Source organism: Prunus avium, chromosome 3, assembly GCF_965620075.1.
Source record: "Prunus avium chromosome 3, drPruAviu1.hap1.1, whole genome shotgun sequence".
NCBI lineage: Eukaryota > Viridiplantae > Streptophyta > Magnoliopsida > Rosales > Rosaceae > Prunus > Prunus avium.
This window is the reverse complement of record NC_142286.1, coordinates 37,752,828-37,760,921: the sequence shown is the minus strand read 5'-3', so window position 1 is coordinate 37,760,921 and position 8,094 is coordinate 37,752,828.

Sequence of the window (8,094 nt, the reverse complement as noted above, 5' to 3'; positions counted from 1 at the left end):
CTTATCATTATTGTGTGTGACGGTAACACTATATCTAACAACTTAAAACTACACATTAGAACTAATATTTCTTTTTTCTTCTGTGTAGGTTGCAATATATGTGATCAGGGTACTTTTGTTTGTGGCAAGGCCAAGGACTTTTGTTCAAGGAAACCATCCAAATTCCATGGTTTACAAAAATGTTGAGCAGTATCCCAATGCAAGCAATGTTCCTGGAATTCTCATACTTGAGATTAATGCTCCCATTTACTTTGCAAATACCAACTGCTTAAGAGAAAGGTACTAATTAATTAAACCTGAGTAAGAACTAAAGATTGATTGTGTTCTCATGATTATTTGTGATCATAGAAACTGCTTTCCAGAAATCCTTTAATCTTCTCTGATGTATTTTGTTTCACTTGTGCTAAAACATGAGAAGTTAGAATATGAAAATATAAGAGAATATGAAAATGAGAGAAGATAATTTTCTGGGTTTTCAACTTGTATCAGTTTTTATTGATTACAACATATTTATACAAGTCCTACAACTACAAACAAGAAAACAAGGTTTCATGAAACAAGGAAACAATGTTCCCATAAAACATGGAAATAATGTTCCCATAAAACAAGGAAACATAGCTTTAGCTAACACTCCCCCTCAAGTTGTGCATAGATGTCATCAATGACCAACTTGCCAAGAGAGAGACTGTCGATATTAATATTTCTGCATCAAGCTTCTTCTTAATAGAATGTCGATCCACTTCAACATGCCCCCTCACGTGGGACCACTGCATAGTGGGCCACATGTGGAGCAAAGGCCACATCGAAGTTAATCATTTCGGTCTGTCGGTGGCAACACCAAATCCAAGTGCAGCCGGTTAGTCGGTAGATCACATAAACCATGCGAACAAGGTAAAGGCAAAGCAAAGAACACAGAAACCCTGTGAACACGGCAAAGGTAAGGTAAAGAACACAGAAACCCTGTGAACACGGCAAAGGACACAGAAACCCTGTGAACACGGCAAGGACACAGAAACCCTGTGAACACGGCAAAGGACACAGAAAACCAGCAAAGGCATGAGCAACAATATTGGTACCAACAAGAGCAACAATATTTTCCCCAACAAGAGACATAACAGGCAGAAGCAACAACACTGGCAGCAGCAAGAGTCATAACAGGCAGGAGCAACAACATTGTCCCCAACAAGAGACTTAACAGGCGGGAGCAAAAATACTGTCCCCAGCAAGAGACATAACATGCAGGAGCAATAACATTGTCCCCAACAAGAGACATAACAGGCAGAAGCAACAACACTGGCTAGCAGCAAGAGTCATAACAGGCAGGAGCAACAACATTATCCCCAGCAAGAAACATAACAGGCAGAAGCAACAATACTGTCCCCAGCAAGAGACATAACAAGCATCATCAACAGTAATCAACACTGTCCGCAGCAAGAGCAACACAGGGCACTGGCACCAGCAAGACAAGGCAGGGCAAACAACTGTGGCAGCAACAACATCATAGACAACTTCTCTTCACTCCCCCTCTCCCCCTAAAGAGAAAGGGTCGATGGAGCCATATGATCAGTGGTACTTGAGAAACATGCACGGACAATAAGCCATTGCAGATAGGTAGGTAAATTGCAGTGGAATATATGAGCAGCGGTGTCACTCCCCCTCAAATCCGACGATGTATGAAAGTCGAGATTTGGAGAAAGTAACACCCAAATAAATAGAGAGTAAGAAGACACGAGTGACTTTGGGCAGACACGGGTGAAGAGAAGATAACAAAAAATAAAAATACAAATAAGGTGAAACAAATGGAAGACAGAGTGCACGTGGAGATGAGAACAAAGTCTGAGAAAGAAAATTGTGGCCTTCAATAATATAAGGAACATAAAGGATGAACACAATTTGAACAAATAAAAAGGAAGTGAAACACATTATCAAATGGGAAAAGGCCATACATGTGTGCACAGAGAGAGAGCATGCGATTAAGCATGAGAGGAAAATAAATAGGAGCATGAGGTTAAGCATATAAGGGAGCCAACATAGAAAAAAAGATGATAAAAGATACCAGTGGAAAAATAGACAGAGAAGGAAAAAAAAAGGGCGTGAGACGAACAGGAAAAAGAAGAAGAGCACAAGAGATAGCACTTTGTTGGTGAGAAAAGCTATGTTGCACCGACACTCCAAACTGCTGGAGTGTCGGAGTGTCGGACACGCCGACACGCCGACACGGCTCCGACACGCGTTGGACACGGTCAACGGCTGGGACACGGTCAAGACACGCCGCCGACACGGTCAAGACACGGCAGGGACCAGATTGAAATTTTGAAAATAAAAATTGGGGTCTAAACGTGATTTTTGAAACTTTAGTGGACTGATTTGAAATAATTTTAAAAAGATGGGTTAAAAGTGGAAAAAGACTTTTTTAAACCTAAATGAATCCCACATTTTTCCCTTTGTTTTCAAATTCTTTTTTTATGTTCTCTATCTCTATTTTCTTTTCTTATCTCCCTTTTCATAGTAGTAGAAGAGTTGAATTTGGTGGTGAGGTGAAGATTATTTCATCTTTTTTTTTTTAAGAGAAACACAACAAGAAGGACGATTCTTTCTTGCAAATCGTGACCAAGAAGGACGATTCCTTCTTGCAAACTCAAGTTAGGCTTCACAGATTTTTAATTTTGTTTCTCTGTTGTGTTTTTTGTGTGTGGGTATTTTGTATGATTGTATCTGTTTGGAGCTTTTTTTATTTTTAATAAAAGTCTTGTTATTAGTTGTTGAGTATATTTGAATTTGTTTTATTAATTGGGTATTAGACTATTAGACATAATGAATGTGAACCATGTTTTATTTTGTTTCTCTGTTTTGATGTGTTTTGTATCTTTGTATGATTTTATCTGTATTTGGTTTTTTATTTTTAATAAAAGTCTTGTTTCTCTGTCTTGAAATATTGAGAATTAATTATTATTTTAATTGCCGTGTCCTAGCCGTGTCCGTATCCTACTTTTTTGAGATTTTCCGTGTCGCCGTGTCGCCGTGTCGCGTTCCCGTGTCTCCGTATCCGTGTCCGTGCAACATAGGAGAAAAGAAACCATAAAAAAGAATAAGAATAAGAAAACACAAGATGTTGTCGTGAGAGAGAAGTCATATTGAAGAGGAGAAAAAGGTAGACAAGGTGAAAAAAAGAAAAACACCCTCGGGCCAATAAGTTGGCAAAAGCAAATAAAATAAATAAAGAAAAGAAGATCAAATTGGAAGAAGAGAGGATAAGGAAAAAATAATAATTAAAAGGAGCAACAACCCAAATTGGAAGAAGATAGGATAAAAAATAATTAAATGGAGCAACCATCATGTGGATAGGTTGTTGAAAAAGGAGATAAAATAAAATAAAACAAATGAGAGACCCACCGAAAAAGAAATAAGAGTTGGGTAGTGGAGAGTGAATAAAGAGTGACAGCGTGGGAAAAATAAAGAAGAGAAATAGAAGGGTGCCAGGAGCACATGACAGGGAAGGACTAACAAATATTAAAAAGTAACGTAAAGACAAAACATGACCATAAAGAAAGAGTGCTGCTAAACGAACCCTAAAATTAACTGAGTACACCCTATGATCTAAGTACACCCTAATATTTTAATTAAAATGTAAAATTAACTAAGTACACCCTATAGAACTACCACAAATACCCCTGATACACCCTAATACTTGTAGCATTATTTTATAGTTGATTTTCAGCTTGATTTTTTTAATAGTGTTTATAAATCTTTGACTTTTCATATGGATTTATGCTTCTACTAAAATTGTTGACACTTTTTTTGCAATTACAAGTTCTTGCAATCACCACCTCTTTCGTTAAAAACACAATAGGACAAATGGGAAATTAAATACAAATTATCTCATAACATTTTTTGTGTTGGAAGAAGCCAAATGAGCAAAAAGCCATCATAATTACCCATGCACGAAGCTGAGACAAACGCATGGAGATTTATCCATGGCTCCAAAAATAAAAATAAAAAGACATGCTTTTGGTTGTTCAGAGAGGGTCTAGGTAAGTCAGATTGATTTTCATATTCATAAAGAAACTTTGACTTTGACTTTGATTCGGTTTCTTTTCTTATTGCTGATTGGGTAATTAGGATGATAAAAGATTGTTGGAGCATAAACACAAAGAACAGGAAGAAAGAAACAACACAGACGATTGCAAAAGGTTGGCAACCAAGTAATCCAAGTTGCCAAGAAATAGTTCTGAGAAGAAAGAAGGAAGGCTTCATCTACTCCAAGCCATTCTGACTCGCGGATCACAAAGATGGGAATCAAGTAATCTCTTGATTAGGGTTTAATATGGTTAATAAGGTGTACTTATTAAAATTATATTTGTTTCATAATTCCACATATCCTTTTTGGTCATTTTATAAGGGTAAATCAGTAATTCAATATATTTTTTGTAGTAGGGTGTACTCAGTTAATTTTAGGGTTCATTTAGCAGCACTCTAAAGAAAAAGGAAGAAAGAAAAATTGTGCCTGACAAAAAAGTTGTCTGATAAGAAAAATGAAGGAAAACTTTGAAAAGGGTGCTCAAGTGAGCAATGAGAGAACCAGAAAAGGGTTTTCGTGGGTGATGAGGTTGAGAAGGGGACTGAGTTTGGGAAGAAATGGTGAGATATTTGAGATGGAGAGAGATGGGTGTGGAGAGTAAATATAAAAAAAGGTGAAAGAGAAGAAGCTACCCCAATTCCCTATATTCCAGTATCGATTCGATTCTTTGGATGACAGAGAGTATAGCCGAACGGCTATACTGTTAAAATATTCTTTTTATGGAGTATCGCCGAGCGGCTATACGTTTAAAATATTCTATTTATGGCGTATAGCCGTGCGGCTATACGTTTAAAATATTATATTTAACGCGTATAGCCGCACGGCTATACTCTTTAAATATAATGCTATACTCTTTAAATATAATAATGAAAATCTGAATTTCTAACTTTGTTATGAATCAATTAGACATGGTATGTATTTACATTCTAACTTTGTTCCTTTGTGTGTGCTTGGTGTTGAGAGAAAATTTATGCCTTGTTTGTGTGTTGCATGTGTATGAGAAGTAGTATAATGACGTTGCTTATCTTTTTAGGTGCCCTTGTCATATTTCCTAAATATATTTGAATATTTAAATAGTATAGTGGCGTGTCTATACTCTTTAAATATATTATATTTTAATTATTATTTAATATATAAAAAAAACAACGTCCAAAAAATAATTTAAAATAATTAATTACTATAAAGAAATAATAATGAAAATATAATTACTAATTAAAGTAATTTAAAAAGGCTAAGATGTTACTTAATTACACATATATTAAATTAAAGAAGTTGGCCAAAAAATAAAAGTAAATAAACTAATTTTATATTTTAAATTTTTTTAAAAGGCAAGAAAACCTCCCCGATGAAAGTTGTCTCTGCTGACGAAATTGCATTGGGAGAGGTCTCCTCTGGCAAAATTATGCCAGGATAGACGTGTGCTAACGAAATATCGTCGAAAGAGGTTTTTTTAATAATAAGTATAAACTTAGTATCTTTATGTCAATAAATTTTTATTTTAAATTTTATTTTTAGTAATTCAATAAAATCTTAGACTTATTTAATTACTTTCATTAGTAATTATGTTTTAATTATTATTTATTTTGTGAGTAATTAGTATTAAATATTTTAATTAACTTCATAAATATATTACTTAATAAATACTAATTGGTTTTTAAATTTTTTTCTTTAATAAAATACTTAAATGCTAATTATTCACTAAGTAAATAATAATTAGGGAGCTTTAGTTTTAAACCACAATATAGTTTACTAATTTGGAAGATAGAAATACAATTTCATCTAATTAGCATAAGGCCAAAGACCAAAATGTGGTACCTAATTTACAGAAATATCATTAAAAAATATCAAAATTACACACAATGCCACTCCTTCTAAGGCAAGCATACTATGCCACATGTCCACATCCAGCCAACCACCACCGCCGGCCAGCCACCTGCCGCCGGCCAGTAAGTTTTAATTTCGAGGACGAAATTTCTTTAAGGAGGATAGATTGTGAAAATCCATCTTTCTTAAATGTTAATTAAACAAAAATAAATTACTCTATTATATGTATTATATATTTACCAAAAAAAAAAATTTAAATTAAATTTCTTTTATTCACAAAGTTCTTGGACGTCTCTTGTATTCAAATAGTTTTAATGATTTCTTAGAGGTAAAATTGTTCATAGTTATCTAAATGGTGTAGAGATTGATATTGGCAAAAGTTTTACATGCAAAAGTTTGACGTGTAAGTTAGTTATGCTAAAGTTTTTCTATTTGAGATTTATTACTCAACAAGTGTCATTCTATTTGGTGACTAATCCTTTTAGTATGTGAGCTGGCGATGTTGAGGAAAAACTTGGAGTAAAAGTTATCAATTGAAGTGTATCCATCAATTAAAAATACATTGCCATGCCGCCTTAGTATTCACTATAAATAGAGGGCATCGTCTTTGATTTTGAAAACACAGGACGATTGCCAAAGAGAAGAGAAAAAAATTAAAGAGAGATAGAAAAGAAGGTAAAGCAAGTGGTGATCAAATTCTCAGGAGAAGTTAGAGGTCGTAGCTTGTGTGTTTTCTTAAACTTGGAACTAGCTTTGGAAACGAGGTAGGGGTTTCTTGGGGGCCCTTTACGGGGATTGATTTAATTAAATTTCGTGAACAATATATTATGCGTGATATGATTATTTGATTAATATTCTTGTTACAATTGAATGTTATTCTTGGAATGTTTATGTGTTCTTGATTGGTTGAACAATGTTGATACATTGGTGATATTTTGAATAGCTACATTGTTGTGGGATATATAGATATGTGAAATACATGATTATATCATATCATGGAAATTAGTTTGAGGTATTGGTTGGAGATAATAATTATGGAAAAGAGGGTAATGGATATAGTCTTTTGTGTAGTTGAGTCTAACTCTTGGCAGGTACCAGGTCTCAGGGATCCCACTGTGCACATGGTTTTTATTGGGTGATTCGGGACTGGCGAAAGGGAGTTAGGCAAGATGACTAACAAAAGGGGAATTATGGGACGATTGAAATGGGTGTTAGTTCATATAAATGGGCATTTGGGACCAAGTGGTATAAGCATGGTATGGGACGTGCAGGTCTACTTGTCCAGTTATATGAATTAACGGGATTAGTTGAAGTGCATTCATGCATTATTATTATTAATTATGTGCTATTTGGATGTGTGATTATTTGTCACCTAATTTAATTATATCAATTTCATGTAAAAAGGTTTATGTCCCTACTGAGCTGTGGTTTCGCTCACCCCCTAATAGATTTTGCACGTACTGAACCTGAAATCTAAAGCTTGTGATGATTTTGGCATATTTATAAGGGTGTACTGTGTACATAGCTTGTGGATAAATAATGAGTTACTCTTTTAGTAAACTCTTTAGTAGTTTTGGCTTGTAAAATAATGTAACTATTTCAAGATTTCAGATGTTGTTGTTTCGAATATTCTATGTGAAATATTTTATTTATTTAAATGTTTCTTCACATTTTAGTTATAGTTTTTATTAAATTCTATAATTAAGGTGTGAATCACGTCTTAATCCAAGGTTACGTAAGACCGTGGGTTGGGGCGTGACATCATGTTTCTGTTTTTTGCATTACACATTCCGTTTTCTGCAACAACTTTGTTAAACAAAATCTACATTAAACTTTATGTAAATACCATACCTTCCTCCAGTGGTATTATCAATGTGGCTCTCAATTTTGCGGAATTCAAATAATTGGCTCCAAAAATCAGACTCTCCATATCCCTTTACATCAACAGTAATAGAAACTTTGTACAAGGATTGCTTTCCCATACCATTTGGCCACCATAAATTGGGCTTGTAGAAAAAGAGCTGTCAAAAAACAAAAGAACTTATTATCGTAGAGACTACCACTTAGACTAGGTGTTGTAACTGATTTACTACTCCTCACTATAGAAGCAAGGAAAATTACTATGAAGCCTACAAGTACTAAAAGAAGAGAGCCTCTCGATCTGGATGCCATAATTTACTTTGGTTAATTAG